Genomic DNA, 18,938 nt, shown 5'->3' with positions numbered 1-18,938 from the left:
ATGCTACATTAAAACGGTATGTTTCATTTTCGGAACTGATAAAACACGAGCGTGACAGCATTCGAACCTGTAATCTTCAGATCCGAAGTCCAACGCCTTATCCATTAGGCCACACAGTCACTGACGACCAAGTGCAACTAGTATATGACTCATCTCGAAACGCTCACACCCCTGATAATTTGTGTTTTCGTTCTACACAGCCGCTGCCCTTGCTCTTTCCCACCCATTCGTTACATTCAACCTCTTACGTGACCGACCAAATATAGACTGGGAAACAAGACCACACACTTTGTGCATACGGAATCGAAGGCAGGGCGTGACTCGCCGCATTTGCCACGATGGCCATTTGCTACTTCTGCAGAAGCGGCGGCGGCGACGACGACGACGACGACGACGACCGCGAGAGGCTCTGACATATGTGAGAAATACATCTATAAAATGTAATTCAGACTGCCTCGTCCCACCTTATGCTGTACCGCTTTGGCAAAGGCTTTATCTGCGCCATTCGCCTTAATCACATCTGAGAGTAATTCTTAATAAAAGGCATGTCGCTAATTGTTCGTCATCACAGATACTGTTTGCTATACGGCCACGACGCGCAACTGATTTCCAAAATTCCAGTTCTTCCGTTGAGGATGGAAATCACGACCCTTGGTTTACTAGTCCAGCGCTCTGCCACTGAGCTAAATGGGCGCGGCCTTGCGGTACTTTTGCGTACTTCGTCCTTACGGTCGTCTGGATCATCAGACTTCAGCTGACAACACTTCATATTACCGACTAATATTTGCAGCTATGGCGACCCATTACTGCTTGGCTACACATCTGACACGTAACCGATGTCCTCTCCAGACAACAACACTTGCATTTCAGAACATGTCTTTCACACATGTCTACAAAATCACATTCACCTTCAAATACAGTTTCCTTTCGACTGACAGAGACGTATGCAAAGTTTAAAGTTGCTATTTCCATTACATCACGTTAATCAGAAAAACGGTAATTTACATCTGCAGCGGAACAAAATTCCGTTCCGCCCAGCGTGCGGCTCGAACCCACGACCCTTACATTAAGATTCTCATGCTCTACCGACTGAGCTAGCCAGGCTGCTTCGGTGAATACTTGCCGTGCAGCACGTCACACAGTACTCGTTTGGGTTGGGTGGTCCCATACAGAATCTCTCCATGCTGCCTAATGTTTTCCTAACGTCACACTCGTCACGTACTTCACTTTTATTTCATAATCATTTCTGAGAGGTAAAGGAATTGCATGACAACCTGCAGAGCTAGTGGCGTCAAAATTAACACTCATACTTGATGTGACTCAAAAGGCGAACGAGTTACTTTCCGACGTTGTTTTAGATGTGCAAGTGCCAGTGGAAACTCGTGGTGACGGCACTCTGCCGACCATTTCGCTAGTTAACACCGGTCTTGTGGTGTGTGTTTCAAGCTCAAGAGCATCTCCAAGCAGAAAATGGTCAACAGCAACATTCAGACGGTTTCGTACTGCTCAAATGCTACATTAAAACGGTATGTTTCTTTTTCAGAACTGATAAAACACGAGCGTGACAGCATTCGAACCTGTAATCTTCAGATCCGCAGTCCGACGCCTTATCCATTAGGCCACACAGTCCCTGACGACCAAGTGTAACTAGTATATGACTCATCTCGAAACGCTCACACCCCTGATAATTTGTGTTTTCGTTCTACACAGCCGCTGCCCTTGCTCTTTCCCACCCATTCGTTACATTCAACCTCTTACGTGACCGACCAAATATAGACTGGGAAACAAGACCACACACTTTGTGCATACGGAATCGAAGGCAGGGCGTGCCTCGCCGCATTTGCCACGATGGCCATTTGCTACTTCTGCAGAAGCGGCGGCGGCGACGACGACGACGACGACAGCGAGAGGCTCTGACATATGTGAGAAATACATCTATAAAATGTAATCCAGACTGCCTCGTCCCACCTTATGCTGTACCGCATTGGCAAAGTCTTTATCTGCGCCATTCGCCTTAATCACATCTGAGAGTAATTCTTAATATGAGGCATATCGCTAATTGTTCGTCATCACAGATACTGTTTGCTATACGGCCACGACGCGCAACTGATTTCCAAAATTCGACTTCTTCCTTTGAGGATGGAACTCACGACCCTTGGTTTAGTAGTCCAGTGCTCTACCACTGAGCTAAAGAGGCGCGGCCTAGCGGTACTTTTGCGTACTTCGTCTTTACGGTCGTCTGGATCATCAGACTTCAGCTGACAACACTTCATATTACCGACTAATATTTGCAGCTATGGCGACCCATTACTGCTTGGCTACACATCTGACACGTAACCGATGTCCTCTCCAAACAACAACACTTGCATTTCAGAACATGTCTTTCACACATGTCTACAAAATCACATTCACCTTCAAATACAGTTTCCTTGCGACTGACAGAGACGTAGGCAAAGTTTAAAGTTGCTATTTCCATTACATCACGTTAATCAGAAAAACGGTAATTTACATCTGCAGCGGAACAAAATTCCGTTCCGCCCAACGTGTGGCTCGAACCCACGACCAATACATTAAGAGTCTCATGCTCTACCAACTGAGCTAGCCGGGCTGCTTCGGTGAATACTTGCCGGGCAGCACGTCACACAGTACTCGTTTGGGTTGGGTGGTCCCCTACAGAATCTCTCCATGCTGCCTAATGTTTTCCTAACGTCACACTCGTCACGTACTTCACTTTTATTTCATAATCATTTCTGAGAGGTAAAGGAATTGCATGACAACCTGCAGAGCTAGTGGCGTCAAAATTAACACTCATACTTGATGTGACTCAAAAGGCGAACGAGTTACTTTCCGACATTGCTTTAGATGTGCAAGTGCCAGTGGAAACTCGCGGTGACGGCACTCTGCCGACCATTTCGCTAGTTAACACCGGTCTTGTGGTGTGTGTTTCAAGCTCAAGAGCATCTCCAAGCAGAAAATGGTCAACAGCAACATTCAGACGGTTTCGTACTGCTCAAATGCTACATTAAAACGGTATGTTTCTTTTTCAGAACTGATAAAACACGAGCGTGACAGCATTCGAACCTGTAATCTTCAGATCCGCAATCCGCCGCCTTATCCATTAGGCCACACAGTCACTGACGACCAAGTGTAACTAGTATATGACTCATCTCTAAACGCTCACACCCCTGATAATTTGTGTTTTCGTTCTACACAGCCGCTGCCCTTGCTCTTTCCCACCCATTCGTTACATTCAACCTCTTACGTGACCGACCAAATATAGACTGGGAAACAAGACCACACACTTTGTGCATACGGAATCGAAGGCAGGGCGTGCCTCGCCGCATTTGCCACGATGGCCATTTGCTACTTCTGCAGAAGCGGCGGCGGCGGCGACGACGACGACGACAGCGAGAGGCTCTGACATATGTGAGAAATACATCTATAAAATGTAATCCAGACTGCCTCGTCCCACCTTATGCTGTACCGCATTGGCAAAGGCTTTATCTGCGCCATTCGCCTTAATCACATCTGAGAGTAATTCTTAATATGAGGCATATCGCTAATTGTTCGTCATCACAGATACTGTTTGCTATACAGCCACGACGCGCAACTGATTTCCAAAATTCGACTTCTTCCTTTGAGGATGGAACTCACGACCCTTGGTTTACTAGTCCAGTGCTCTACCACTGAGCTAAAGAGGCGCGGCCTAGCGGTACTTTTGCGTACTTCGTCCTTACGGTCGTCTGGATCATCAGACTTCAGCTGACAACACTTCATATTACCGACTAATATTTGCAGCTATGGCGACCCATTACTGCTTGGCTACACATCTGACACGTAACCGATGTCCTCTCCAAACAACAACACTTGCATTTCAGAACATGTCTTTCACACATGTCTACAAAATCACATTCACCTTCAAATACAGTTTCCTTGCGAATGACAGAGACGTAGGCAGAGTTTAAAGTTGCTGTTTCCATTACATCACGTTAATCAGAAAAACGGTAATTTACATCTGCAGCGGAACAAAATTCCGTTCCGCCCAGCGTGGGGCTCAAACCCACGACCCTTACATTAAGAGTCTCATGCTCTACCGACTGAGCTAGCCGGGCTGCTTCGGTGAATACTTGCCGGGCAGCACGTCACACAGTACTCGTTTGGGTTGGGTGGTCCCATACAGAATCTCTCCATGCTGCCTAATGTTTTCCTAACGTCACACTCGTCACGTACTTCACTTTTATTTCATAATCATTTCTGAGAGGTAAAGGAATTGCATGACAACCTGCAGAGCTAGTGGCGTCAAAATTAACACTAATACTTGATGTGACTCAAAAGGCGAACGAGTTACTTTCCGACGTTGTTTTAGATGTGCAAGTGCCAGTGGAAACTCGCGGTGACGGCACTCTGCCGACCATTTCGCTAGTTAACACCGGTCTTGTGGTGTGTGTTTCAAGCTCAAGATCATCTCCAAGCAGAAAATGGTCAACAGCAACATTCAGACGGTTTCGTACTGCTCAAATGCTACATTAAAACGGTATGTTTCTTTTTCAGAACTGATAAAACACGAGCGTGACAGCATTCGAACCTGTAATCTTCAGATCCGCAGTCCGACGCCTTATCCATTAGGCCACACATTCACTGACGACTAAGTGTAACTAGTATATGACTCATCTCGAAACGCTCACACCCCTGATAATTTGTGTTTTCGTTCTACACAGCCGCTGCCCTTGCTCTTTCCCACCCATTCGTTACATTCAACCTCTTACGTGACCGCCCAAATATAGACTGGGAAACAGGACCACACACTTTGTGCATACGGAATCGAAGGCAGGGCGTGCCTCGCCGCATTTGCCACGATGGCCATTTGCTACTTCTGCAGAAGCGGCGGCGGCGACGACGACGACGACGACGACCGCGAGAGGCTCTGACATATGTGAGAAATACATCTATAAAATGTAATTCAGACTGCCTCGTCCCACCTTATGCTGTACCGCTTTGGCAAAGGCTTTATCTGCGCCATTCGCCTTAATCACATCTGAGAGTAATTCTTAATAAAAGGCATGTCGCTAATTGTTCGTCATCACAGATACTGTTTGCTATACGGCCACGACGCGCAACTGATTTCCAAAATTCCAGTTCTTCCGTTGAGGATGGAAATCACGACCCTTGGTTTACTAGTCCAGCGCTCTGCCACTGAGCTAAATGGGCGCGGCCTTGCGGTACTTTTGCGTACTTCGTCCTTACGGTCGTCTGGATCATCAGACTTCAGCTGACAACACTTCATATTACCGACTAATATTTGCAGCTATGGCGACCCATTACTGCTTGGCTACACATCTGACACGTAACCAATGTCCTCTCCAGACAACAACACTTGCATTTCAGAACATGTCTTTCACACATGTCTACAAAATCACATTCACCTTCAAATACAGTTTCCTTTCGACTGACAGAGACGTATGCAAAGTTTAAAGTTGCTATTTCCATTACATCACGTTAATCAGAAAAACGGTAATTTACATCTGCAGCGGAACAAAATTCCGTTCCGCCCAGCGTGCGGCTCGAACCCACGACCCTTACATTAAGATTCTCATGCTCTACCGACTGAGCTAGCCAGGCTGCTTCGGTGAATACTTGCCGTGCAGCACGTCACACAGTACTCGTTTGGGTTGGGTGGTCCCATACAGAATCTCTCCATGCTGCCTAATGTTTTCCTAACGTCACACTCGTCACGTACTTCACTTTTATTTCATAATCATTTCTGAGAGGTAAAGGAATTGCATGACAACCTGCAGAGCTAGTGGCGTCAAAATTAACACTCATACTTGATGTGACTCAAAAGGCGAACGAGTTACTTTCCGACGTTGTTTTAGATGTGCAAGTGCCAGTGGAAACTCGTGGTGACGGCACTCTGCCGACCATTTCGCTAGTTAACACCGGTCTTGTGGTGTGTGTTTCAAGCTCAAGAGCATCTCCAAGCAGAAAATGGTCAACAGCAACATTCAGACGGTTTCGTACTGCTCAAATGCTACATTAAAACGGTATGTTTCTTTTTCAGAACTGATAAAACACGAGCGTGACAGCATTCGAACCTGTAATCTCCAGATCCGCAGTCCGACGCCTTATCCATTAGGCCACACAGTCCCTGACGACAAAGTGTAACTAGTATATGACTCATCTCGAAACGCTCACACCCCTGATAATTTGTGTTTTCGTTCTACACAGCCGCTGCCCTTGCTCTTTCCCACCCATTCGTTACATTCAACCTCTTACGTGACCGACCAAATATAGACTGGGAAACAAGACCACACACTTTGTGCATACGGAATCGAAGGCAGGGCGTGCCTCGCCGCATTTGCCACGATGGCCATTTGCTACTTCTGCAGAAGCGGCGGCGGCGACGACGACGACGACGACAGCGAGAGGCTCTGACATATGTGAGAAATACATCTATAAAATGTAATCCAGACTGCCTCGTCCCACCTTATGCTGTACCGCATTGGCAAAGTCTTTATCTGCGCCATTCGCCTTAATCACATCTGAGAGTAATTCTTAATATGAGGCATATCGCTAATTGTTCGTCATCACAGATACTGTTTGCTATACGGCCACGACGCGCAACTGATTTCCAAAATTCGACTTCTTCCTTTGAGGATGGAACTCACGACCCTTGGTTTAGTAGTCCAGTGCTCTACCACTGAGCTAAAGAGGCGCGGCCTAGCGGTACTTTTGCGTACTTCGTCTTTACGGTCGTCTGGATCATCAGACTTCAGCTGACAACACTTCATATTACCGACTAATATTTGCAGCTATGGCGACCCATTACTGCTTGGCTACACATCTGACACGTAACCGATGTCCTCTCCAAACAACAACACTTGCATTTCAGAACATGTCTTTCACACATGTCTACAAAATCACATTCACCTTCAAATACAGTTTCCTTGCGACTGACAGAGACGTAGGCAAAGTTTAAAGTTGCTATTTCCATTACATCACGTTAATCAGAAAAACGGTAATTTACATCTGCAGCGGAACAAAATTCCGTTCCGCCCAACGTGGGGCTCGAACCCACGACCATTACATTAAGAGTCTCATGCTCTACCAACTGAGCTAGCCGGGCTGCTTCGGTGAATACTTGCCGGGCAGCACGTCACACAGTACTCGTTTGGGTTGGGTGGTCCCCTACAGAATCTCTCCATGCTGCCTAATGTTTTCCTAACGTCACACTCGTCACGTACTTCACTTTTATTTCATAATCATTTCTGAGAGGTAAAGGAATTGCATGACAACCTGCAGAGCTAGTGGCGTCAAAATTAACACTCATACTTGATGTGACTCAAAAGGCGAACGAGTTACTTTCCGACGTTGCTTTAGATGTGCAAGTGCCAGTGGAAACTCGCGGTGACGGCACTCTGCCGACCATTTCGCTAGTTAACACCGGTCTTGTGGTGTGTGTTTCAAGCTCAAGAGCATCTCCAAGCAGAAAATGGTCAACAGCAACATTCAGACGGTTTCGTACTGCTCAAATGCTACATTAAAACGGTATGTTTCTTTTTCAGAACTGATAAAACACGAGCGTGACAGCATTCGAACCTGTAATCTTCAGATCCGCAGTCCGCCGCCTTATCCATTAGGCCACACAGTCACTGACGACCAAGTGTAACTAGTATATGACTCATCTCTAAACGCTCACACCCCTGATAATTTGTGTTTTCGTTCTACACAGCCGCTGCCCTTGCTCTTTCCCACCCATTCGTTACATTCAACCTCTTACGTGACCGACCAAATATAGACTGGGAAACAAGACCACACACTTTGTGCATACGGAATCGAAGGCAGGGCGTGCCTCGCCGCATTTGCCACGATGGCCATTTGCTACTTCTGCAGAAGCGGCGGCGGCGACGACGACGACGACAGCGAGAGGCTCTGACATATGTGAGAAATACATCTATAAAATGTAATCCAGACTGCCTCGTCCCACCTTATGCTGTACCGCATTGGCAAAGGCTTTATCTGCGCCATTCGCCTTAATCACATCTGAGAGTAATTCTTAATATGAGGCATATCGCTAATTGTTCGTCATCACAGATACTGTTTGCTATACAGCCACGACGCGCAACTGATTTCCAAAATTCGACTTCTTCCTTTGAGGATGGAACTCACGACCCTTGGTTTACTAGTCCAGTGCTCTACCACTGAGCTAAAGAGGCGCGGCCTAGCGGTACTTTTGCGTACTTCGTCCTTACGGTCGTCTGGATCATCAGACTTCAGCTGACAACACTTCATATTACCGACTAATATTTGCAGCTATGGCGACCCATTACTGCTTGGCTACACATCTGACACGTAACCGATGTCCTCTCCAAACAACAACACTTGCATTTCAGAACATGTCTTTCACACATGTCTACAAAATCACATTCACCTTCAAATACAGTTTCCTTGCGAATGACAGAGACGTAGGCAGAGTTTAAAGTTGCTATTTCCATTACATCACGTTAATCAGAAAAACGGTAATTTACATCTGCAGCGGAACAAAATTCCGTTCCGCCCAGCGTGGGGCTCAAACCCACGACCCTTACATTAAGAGTCTCATGCTCTACCGACTGAGCTAGCCGGGCTGCTTCGGTGAATACTTGCCGGGCAGCACGTCACACAGTACTCGTTTGGGTTGGGTGGTCCCATACAGAATCTCTCCATGCTGCCTAATGTTTTCCTAACGTCACACTCGTCACGTACTTCACTTTTATTTCATAATCATTTCTGAGAGGTAAAGGAATTGCATGACAACCTGCAGAGCTAGTGGCGTCAAAATTAACACTAATACTTGATGTGACTCAAAAGGCGAACGAGTTACTTTCCGACGTTGTTTTAGATGTGCAAGTGCCAGTGGAAACTCGCGGTGACGGCACTCTGCCGACCATTTCGCTAGTTAACACCGGTCTTGTGGTGTGTGTTTCAAGCTCAAGAGCATCTCCAAGCAGAAAATGGTCAACAGCAACATTCAGACGGTTTCGTACTGCTCAAATGCTACATTAAAACGGTATGTTTCTTTTTCAGAACTGATAAAACACGAGCGTGACAGCATTCGAACCTGTAATCTTCAGATCCGCAGTCCGACGCCTTATCCATTAGGCCACACATTCACTGACGACTAAGTGTAACTAGTATATGACTCATCTCGAAACGCTCACACCCCTGATAATTTGTGTTTTCGTTCTACACAGCCGCTGCCCTTGCTCTTTCCCACCCATTCGTTACATTCAACCTCTTACGTGACCGCCCAAATATAGACAGGGAAACAGGACCACACACTTTGTGCATACGGAATCGAAGGCAGGGCGTGCCTCGCCGCATTTGCCACGATGGCCATTTGCTACTTCTGCAGAAGCGGCGGCGGCGACGACGACGACGACGACGACGACGACGACGACGACGACGACGACGACGACCGCGAGAGGCTCTGACATATGTGAGAAATACATCTATAAAATGTAATTCAGACTGCCTCGTCCCATCTTATGCTGTACCGCTTTGGCAAAGGCTTTATCTGCGCCATTTGCCTTAATCACATCTGAGAGTAATTCTTAATAAAAGGCATGTAGCTAACTGTTCGTCATCACAGATACTGTTTGCTATACGGCCACGACGCGCAACTGATTTCCAAAATTGGACTTCTTCCTTTGAGGATGAAACTCACGACCCTTGGTTTACTAGTCCAGTGCTCTACCACTGAGCTAAAGGGGCGCGGCCTAGCGGTACTTTTGCGTACTTCGTCCTTACGGTCGTCTGGATCATCAGACTTCAGCTGACAACACTTCATATTACCGACTAAAATTTGCAGCTATGGCGACCCATTACTGCTTGGCTACACATCTGACACGTAACCGATGTCCTCTCCAAACAACAACACTTGCATTTCAGAACATGTCTTTCACACATGTCTACAAAATCACATTCACCTTCAAATACAGTTTCCTTGCGACTGACAGAGACGTAGGCAAAGTTTAAAGTTGCTATTTCCATTACATCACGTTAATCAGAAAAACGGTAATTTACATCTGCAGCGGAACAAATTCCCGGTCCGCCCAGCGTGCGGCTCGAACCCACGACCCTGAGATTAAGAGTCTCATGCTCTACCGACTGAGTTAGCTGAGCTGCTTGGGTGATTACTTGCCGGGCAGCACGTCAGACAGTACTCGTTTGGTTTGGGTGGTCCCATACAGAATCCTCCATGCTGCCTAATGTTTTCCTAACGTCACACTCGTCACGTACTTCACTTTTATTTCATAATCATTTCTGAGAGGTAAAGGAATTGCATGACAACCTGCAGAGCTAGTGGCGTCAAAATTAACACTAATACTTGATGTGACTCAAAAGGCGAACGAGTTACTTTCCGACGTTGTTTTAGATGTGCAAGTGCCAGTGGAAACTCGCGGTGACGGCACTCTGCCGACCATTTCGCTAGTTAACACCGGTCTTGTGGTGTGTGTTTCAAGCTCAAGAGCATCTCCAAGCAGAAAATGGTCAACAGCAACATTCAGACGGTTTCGTACTGCTCAAATGCTACATTAAAACGGTATGTTTCTTTTTCAGAACTGATAAAACACGAGCGTGACAGCATTCGAACCTGTAATCTTCAGATCCGCAGTCCGACGCCTTATCCATTAGGCCACACATTCACTGACGACTAAGTGTAACTAGTATATGACTCATCTCGAAACGCTCACACCCCTGATAATTTGTGTTTTCGTTCTACACAGCCGCTGCCCTTGCTCTTTCCCACCCATTCGTTACATTCAACCTCTTACGTGACCGCCCAAATATAGACTGGGAAACAGGACCACACACTTTGTGCATACGGAATCGAAGGCAGGGCGTGCCTCGCCGCATTTGCCACGATGGCCATTTGCTACTTCTGCAGAAGCGGCGGCGGCGACGACGACGACGACGACGACGACGACGACGACCGCGAGAGGCTCTGACATATGTGAGAAATACATCTATAAAATGTAATTCAGACTGCCTCGTCCCATCTTATGCTGTACCGCTTTGGCAAAGGCTTTATCTGCGCCATTTGCCTTAATCACATCTGAGAGTAATTCTTAATAAAAGGCATGTAGCTAACTGTTCGTCATCACAGATACTGTTTGCTATACGGCCACGACGCGCAACTGATTTCCAAAATTGGACTTCTTCCTTTGAGGATGAAACTCACGACCCTGGGTTTACTAGTCCAGTGCTCTACCACTGAGCTAAAGGGGCGCGGCCTAGCGGTACTTTTGCGTACTTCGTCCTTACGGTCGTCTGGATCATCAGACTTCAGCTGACAACACTTCATATTACCGACTAAAATTTGCAGCTATGGCGACCCATTACTGCTTGGCTACACATCTGACACGTAACCGATGTCCTCTCCAAACAACAACACTTGCATTTCAGAACATGTCTTTCACACATGTCTACAAAATCACATTCACCTTCAAATACAGTTTCCTTGCGACTGACAGAGACGTAGGCAAAGTTTAAAGTTGCTATTTCCATTACATCACGTTAATCAGAAAAACGGTAATTTACATCTGCAGCGGAACAAAATCCCGGTCCGCCCAGCGTGCGGCTCGAACCCACGACCCTGAGATTAAGAGTCTCATGCTCTACCGACTGAGCTAGCCCGGCTGCTTCGGTGAATACTTGCCGTGTAGCACGTCACACAGTACTCGTTTGGGTTGGGTGGTCCCATACAGAATCTCACCATGCTGCCAAACGTTTTCCTAACGTCACACTCGTCACGTACTTCACTTTTATTTCATAATCATTTCTGAGAGGTAAAGGAATTGCATGACAACCTGCAGAGCTAGTGGCGTCAAAATTAACACTCATACTTGATTTGACTCAAAAGGCGAACGAGATAGTTTCCGACGTTGTTTTAGATGTGCAAGTGCCAGTGGAAACTCGCGGTGACGGCACTCTGCCGACCATTTCGCTAGTTAACACCGGTCTTGTAGTGTGTGTTTCAAGCTCAAGAGCATCTCCAAGCAGAAAATGGTCAACAGCAACGTTCAGACGGTTTCGTACTGCTCAAATGCTACATTAAAACGGTATGTTTCTTTTTCGGAACTGATAAAACACGAGCGTGACAGCATTCGAACCTGTAATCTTCAGATCCGAAGTCCAACGCCTTATCCATTAGGCCACACAGTCCCGGACGACCAAGTGCAACTAGTATATGACTCATCTCGAAACGCTCACACCCCTGATAATTTGTGTTTTCGTTCTACACAGCCGCTGCCCTTGCTCTTTCCCACCCATTCGTTACATTCAACCTCTTACGTGACCGACCAAATATAGACTGGAAAACAAGACCACACACTTTGTGCATACGGAATCGAAGGCAGGGCGTGACTCGCCGCATTTGCCACGATGGCCATTTGCTACTTCTGCAGAAGCGGCGGCGGCGACGGCGACGACGACGACGACGACCGCGAGAGGCTCTGACATATGTGAGAAATACATCTATAAAATGTAATTCAGACTGCCTCGTCCCACCTTATGCTGTACCGCTTTGGCAAAGGCTTTATCTGCGCCATTCGCCTTAATCACATCTGAGAGTAATTCTTAATAAAAGGCATGTCGCTAATTGTTCGTCATCACAGATACTGTTTGCTATACGGCCACGACGCGCAACTGATTTCCAAAATTCCAGTTCTTCCGTTGAGGATGGAAATCACGACCCTTGGTTTACTAGTCCAGCGCTCTGCCACTGAGCTAAATGGGCGCGGCCTTGCGGTACTTTTGCGTACTTCGTCCTTACGGTCGTCTGGATCATCAGACTTCAGCTGACAACACTTCATATTACCGACTAATATTTGCAGCTATGGCGACCCATTACTGCTTGGCTACACATCTGACACGTAACCGATGTCCTCTCCAAACAACAACACTTGCATTTCAGAACATGTCTTTCACACATGTCTACAAAATCACATTCACCTTCAAATACAGTTTCCTTTCGACTGACAGAGACGTATGCAAAGTTTAAAGTTGCTATTTCCATTACATCACGTTAATCAGAAAAACGGTAATTTACATCTGCAGCGGAAGAAAATTCCGTTCCTCCCAACGTGGGGGTCGAACCCACGACGCTGAGATTAAGGGTCTCATGCTCTACCGACTGAGCTAGCCGGGCTGTTCGGAGAATACTTGCCGGCAGCACGTCACACAGTACTCGTTTGGGTTGGGTGGTCCCATACAGAATCACTCCATGCTGCCTAATGTTTTCCTAACGTCCCAATCGTCACGTACTTCACTTTTATTTCATAATCATTTCTGAGTGGTAAAGGAATTGCATGACAACCTGCAGAGCTAGTGGCGTCAAAATTAACACTCATACTTGATGTGACTCAAAAGGCGAACGAGTTACTTTCTGACGTTGTTTTAGATGTGCAAGTGCCAGTGGAAACTCGCGGTGACGGCACTCTGCCGACCATTTCGCTAGTGAACACCGGTCTTGTAGTGTGTGTTTCAAGCTCAAGAGCATCTCCAAGCAGAAAATGGTCAACAGCAACATTCAGACGGTTTCGTACTGCTCAAATGCTACATTAAAACGGTATGTTTCTTTTTCAGAACTGATAAAACACGAGCGTGACAGCATTCGAACCTGTAATCTTCAGATCCGAAGTCCGACGCCTTATCCATTAGGCCACACAGTCACTGACGACCAAGTGCAACTTGTATATGACTCATCTCGTAACGCTCACACCCCTGATAATTTGTGTTTTCGTTCTACACAGCCGCTGCCCTTGCTCTTTCCCACCCATTCGTTACATTCAACCTCTTACGTGACCGACGAAATATAGACGGGGAAACAAGACCACACACTTTGTGCATACGGAATCGAAGGCAGGGCGTGCCTCGCCGCATTTGCCACGATGGCCATTTGCTACTTCTGCAGAAGCGGCGGCGGCGACGACGACGACGACGACGACGACAACGACGACGACGACGACTACGACGACGACGACCGCGAGAGGCTCTGACATATGTGAGAAATACATCTATAAAATGTAATTCAGACTGCCTCGTCCCACCTTATGCTGTACCACTTTGGCAAAGGCTTTATCTGCGCCATTCGCCTTAATCACATCTGAGAGTAATTCTTAATAAAAGGCATGTCGCTAATTGTTCGTCGTCACAGATACTGTTTGCTATACGGCCACGACGCGAAACTGATTTCCAAAATTCGACTTCTTCCTTTGAGGATGGAACTCACGACCCTTGGTTTACTAGTCCAGCGCTCTACTACTCAGCTAAAGCGGCGCGGCCTTGCGTTGCTTTTGCGTACTTCGTCCTTACGGTCGTCTGGATCATAAGACTTCAGCTGACAACACTTCATATTACCGACTAATATTTGCAGCTATGGCGACCCATTACTGCTTGGCTACACATCTGACACGTAACCGATGTCCTCTCCAAACAACAACACTTGCATTTCAGAACATGTCTTTCACACATGTCTACAAAATCACCTTCACCTTCAAATACAGTTTCCTTGTGACTGACAGAGACGTAGGAAAAGTTTAAAGTTGCTATTTCCATTACATCACGTTAATCAGAAAAACGGTAATTTACATCTGCAGCGGAACAAAATTCCGTTCCGCCCAGCGTGGGGCTCGAACCCACGACAATTACATTAAGAGTCTCATGCTCCACCGACTGAGCAGGCCGGGCTGCTTCGCTGAATACTTGCCGGGCAGCACGTCACACAGTACTCGTTTGGGTTGGGTGGTCCCATACAAAATCTCTCCATGCTGCCTAATGTTTTCCTAACGTCACACTCGTCACGTACTTCACTTTTATTTCATAATCATTTCTGAGAGGTAAAGGAATTGCATGACAACCTGCAGAGCTAGTGGCGTCAAAATTAACACTCATACTTGATGTGACTCAAAAGGCGAACGAGTTACTTTCCGACGTTGTTTTAGATGTGCAAGTGCCAGTGGAAACTCGCGGTGACGGCACTCTGCCGACCATATCGCTAGTTAACACCGGTCTTGTAGTGTGTGTTTCAAGCTCAAGAGCATCTCCAAGCAGAAAATGGTCAACAGCAACATTCAGACGGTTTCGTACTGCTCAAATGCTACATTAAAACGGTATGTTTCTTTTTCAGAACTGATAAAACACGAGCGTGACAGCATGCGAACCTGTAATCTTCAGATCCGCAGTCCGACGCCTTATCCATTAGGCCACACAGTCACTGACGACCAAGTGTAACTAGTATATGACTCATCTCCAAACGCTCACACCCCTGATAATTTGTGTTTTCGTTCTAGACAGCCTCTGCCCTTGCTCTTTCCCACCCATTCGTTACATTCAACCTCTTACGTGACTGACCAAATATAGACTGGGAAACAAGACCACACACTTTGTGCATACGGAATCGAAGGCAGGGCGTGCCTCGCCGCATTTGCCACGATGGCCATTTGCTACTTCTGCAGAAGCGGCGGCGGCGACGACGACGACGACGACGACGACGACGACCGCGAGAGGCTCTGACATATGTGAGAAATACATCTATAAAATGTAATTCAGACTGCCTCGTCCCACCTTATGCTGTACCGCTTTGGCAAAGGCTTTATCTGCGCCATTCGCCTTAATCACATCTGAGAGTAATTCTTAATATGAGGCATGTCGCTAATTGTTCGTCATCACAGATGCTGTTTGCTATACGGCCACGACGCGCAACTGATTTCCAAAATTCGACTTCTTCCTTTGAGGATGGAACTCACGTCCCTTGGTTTAATAGTCCAGTGCTCTACCACTGAGCTAAAGAGGCGCGGCCTAGCGATACTTTTGAGGACTTCGTCCTTACGGTCGTCTGGATCGTCAGACCTCAGCTGACAACACTTCATATTACCGACTAATATTTGCAGCTATGGCGACCCATTACTGCTTGGCTACACATCTGACACGTAACCGATGTCCTCTCCAAACAACAACACTTGCATTTCAGAACATGTCTTTCACACATGTCTACAAAATCACCTTCACCTTCAAATACAGTTTCCTTGCGACTGACAGAGACGTAGGCAAAGTTTAAAGTTGCTATTTCCACTACATCACGTTAATCAGAAAAACGGTAATTTACATCTGCAGCGGAACAAAATTCCGTTCCGCCCAGCGTGGGGCTCGAACCCATGACCCTGAGATCAACAGTCTGATGCTCTACCGACTGAGCTAGCCGGGCTCCTTCGGTGCATACTTGCCGGGCAGCACGTCACACAGTACTCGTTTGGGTTGGGTGGTGCCATACAGAATCTCTCCATGCTGCCTAATGTTTTCCTAACGTCACACTCTTCACGTACTTCACTTTTATTTCATAATCATTTCTGAGAGGTAAAGGAATTGCATGACAACCTGCAGAGCTAGTGGCGTCAAAATTAACAATCATACTTGATGTGACTCAAAAGGCGGACGAGTTACATTCCGATGTTGTTTTAGATGTGCAAGTGCCAGTGGAAACTCGCGGTGACGGCACTCTGCCGACCATTTCGCTAGTTAACACCGGTCAAGCTCAAGAGCATCTCCAAGCAGAAAACGGTCAGCAGCAACATTCAGACGGTTTCGTACTGCTCAAATGCTACATTAAAACGGTATGTTTCTTTTTCAGAACTGATAAAACACGAGCGTGACAGCATTGGAAACTGTAATCTTCAGATCCGAAGTCCGACGCCTTATCCATTAGGCCACACAGTCTCTGACGACCAAGTGAGACTTGTAAATGACTCATCTCGAAACGCTCACACCCCTGATAATTTGTGTTTTCGTTCTACACAGCCGACGCCCTTGCTCTTTCCCACTCATTCGTTACATTCAACCTCTTACGTGACCGACCAAATATAGACTGGGAAACAGGACCACACACTTTGTGCATACGGAATCGAAGGCAGGGCGTGCCTCGCCGCATTTGCCACGATGGCCATTTGCTACTTCTGCAGAAGCGGCGGCGGCGACGACGACGACGACCGCGAGAGGCTCTGACATATGTGAGAAATACATCTATAAAATGTAATTCAGACTGCCTCGTCCCACCTTATGCTGTACCGCTTTGGCAAAGGCTTTATCTGCGCCATTCGCCTTAATCACATCTGAGAGTAATTCTTAATAAAAGGCATGTCGCTAATTGTTCGTCGTCACAGATACTGTTTGCTATACGGCCACGACGCGAAACTGATTTCCCAAAATTCGACTTATTCCTTTGAGGATGGAACTCACGACCCTTGGTTTACTAGTCCAGCGCTCTACTACTCAGCTAAAGCGGCGCGGCTTTGCGGTACTTTTGCATACTTCGTCCTTACGGTCGTCTGGATCATAAGACTTCAGCTGACAACACTTCATATTACCGACTAATATTTGCAGCTATGGCGACCCATTACTGCTTGGCTACACATCTGACACGTAACCGATGTCCTCTCCAAACAACAACACTTGCATTTCAGAACATATCTTTCACACATGTCTACAAAATAACCTTCACCTTCAAATACAGTTTCCTTGCGACTGACAGAGACGTAATCAAAGTTTAAAGTTGCTATTTCCATTACATCACGTTAATCAGAAAAACGGTAATTTACATCTGCAGCGGAACAAAATTCCGTTCCGCCCAGCGTGGGGCTCGAACCCACGACCCTTACATTAAGAGTCTCATGCTCTACCGATTGAGCTAGCCGGGCTGCTTCGCTGAATACTTGCCGGGCAGCACGTCACACAGTACTCGTTTGGGTTGGGTGGTCCCATACAGAATCTCTCCATGCTGCCTAATGTTTTCCTAACGTCACACTCGTCACGTACTTCACTTTTATTTCATAATCATTTCTGAGAGGTAAAGGAATTGCATGACAACCTGCAGAGCTAGTGGCGTCAAAATTAACACTCATACTTGATGTGACTCAAAAGGCGAACGAGTTACTTTCCGACGTTGTTTTAGATGTGCAAGTGCCAGTGGAAACTCGCGGTGACGGCACTCTGCCGACCATATCGCTAGTTAACACCGGTCTTGTAGTGTGTGTTTCAAGCTCAAGAGCATCTCCAAGCAGAAAATGGTCAACAGCAACATTCAGACGGTTTCGTACTGCTCAAATGCTACATTAAAACGGTATGTTTCTTTTTCAGAACTGATAAAACACGAGCGCGACAGCATTCGAACCTGTAATCTTCAGATCCGCAGTCCGACGCCTTATCCATTAGGCCACACAGTCACTGACGACCAAGTGTAACTAGTATATGACTCATCTCGAAACGCTCACACCCCTGATAATTTGTGTTTTCGTTCTACACTGCCTCTGCCCTTGCTCTTTCCCACCCATTCGTTACATTCAACCTCTTACGTGACCGACCAAATATAGACTGGGAAACAAGACCACACACTTTGTGCATACGGAATCGAAGGCAGGGCGTGCCTCGCCGCATTTGCCACGATGGCCATTTGCTACTTCTGCAGAAGCGGCGGCGGCGACGACCGCGAGAGGCTCTGACATATGTGAGAAATACATCTATAAAATGTAATTCAGACTGCCTCGTCCCACCTTATGCTGTACCGCTTTGGCAAAGGCTTTATCTGCGCCATTCGCCTTAATCACATCTGAGAGTAATTCTTAATATGAGGCATGTCGCTAATTGTTCGTCATCACAGATGCTGTTTGCTATACGGCCACGACGCGCAACTGATTTCCAAAATTCGACTTCTTCCTTTGAGGATGGAACTCACGTCCCTTGGTTTAATAGTCCAGTGCTCTACCACTGAGCTAAAGAGGCGCGGCCTAGCGGTACTTTTGAGGACTTCGTCCTTACGGTCGTCTGGATCGTCAGACTTCAGCTGACAACACTTCATATTACCGACTAATATTTGCAGCTATGGCGACCCATTAGTGCTTGGCTAC

General features: G+C 46.8%; 9 non-coding genes across 9 annotated transcripts; all 9 read right to left on the bottom strand.

Annotated features, from left to right (window-relative positions):
- Window positions 1-2,535: 2,535 nt before the first annotated feature.
- Trnak-cuu (transfer RNA lysine (anticodon CUU)) lies at window positions 2,536-2,608 on the bottom strand. The gene has a single exon. It is a non-coding gene; the product is annotated as a tRNA-Lys (tRNA).
- Window positions 2,609-4,039: 1,431 nt separating this feature from the next.
- Window positions 4,040-4,112, bottom strand: Trnak-cuu (transfer RNA lysine (anticodon CUU)). The gene has a single exon. It is a non-coding gene; the product is annotated as a tRNA-Lys (tRNA).
- A 2,938-nt stretch (window positions 4,113-7,050) lies between these two features.
- Trnak-cuu (transfer RNA lysine (anticodon CUU)) lies at window positions 7,051-7,123 on the bottom strand. The gene has a single exon. It is a non-coding gene; the product is annotated as a tRNA-Lys (tRNA).
- Window positions 7,124-8,551: 1,428 nt separating this feature from the next.
- Window positions 8,552-8,624, bottom strand: Trnak-cuu (transfer RNA lysine (anticodon CUU)). Its single transcript has one exon. It is a non-coding gene; the product is annotated as a tRNA-Lys (tRNA).
- Window positions 8,625-10,088: 1,464 nt separating this feature from the next.
- Trnak-cuu (transfer RNA lysine (anticodon CUU)) lies at window positions 10,089-10,161 on the bottom strand. The gene has a single exon. It is a non-coding gene; the product is annotated as a tRNA-Lys (tRNA).
- Window positions 10,162-11,606: 1,445 nt separating this feature from the next.
- On the bottom strand, window positions 11,607-11,679 carry Trnak-cuu (transfer RNA lysine (anticodon CUU)). Its single transcript has one exon. It is a non-coding gene; the product is annotated as a tRNA-Lys (tRNA).
- Window positions 11,680-13,116: 1,437 nt separating this feature from the next.
- Window positions 13,117-13,189, bottom strand: Trnak-cuu (transfer RNA lysine (anticodon CUU)). The gene has a single exon. It is a non-coding gene; the product is annotated as a tRNA-Lys (tRNA).
- A 2,984-nt stretch (window positions 13,190-16,173) lies between these two features.
- Trnan-guu (transfer RNA asparagine (anticodon GUU)) lies at window positions 16,174-16,246 on the bottom strand. Its single transcript has one exon. It is a non-coding gene; the product is annotated as a tRNA-Asn (tRNA).
- Window positions 16,247-17,659: 1,413 nt separating this feature from the next.
- Trnak-cuu (transfer RNA lysine (anticodon CUU)) lies at window positions 17,660-17,732 on the bottom strand. The gene has a single exon. It is a non-coding gene; the product is annotated as a tRNA-Lys (tRNA).
- Between the last annotated feature and the right edge of the window lie 1,206 nt (window positions 17,733-18,938).

The sequence above is a fragment of the Schistocerca gregaria genome, unplaced genomic scaffold (genome assembly GCF_023897955.1).
Source record: "Schistocerca gregaria isolate iqSchGreg1 unplaced genomic scaffold, iqSchGreg1.2 ptg000066l, whole genome shotgun sequence".
In the NCBI taxonomy this organism is placed as follows: domain Eukaryota; kingdom Metazoa; phylum Arthropoda; class Insecta; order Orthoptera; family Acrididae; genus Schistocerca; species Schistocerca gregaria.
The sequence above is the reverse complement of the archived record's forward strand: the minus strand, read 5'-3'. Positions and strand labels throughout refer to the sequence as shown.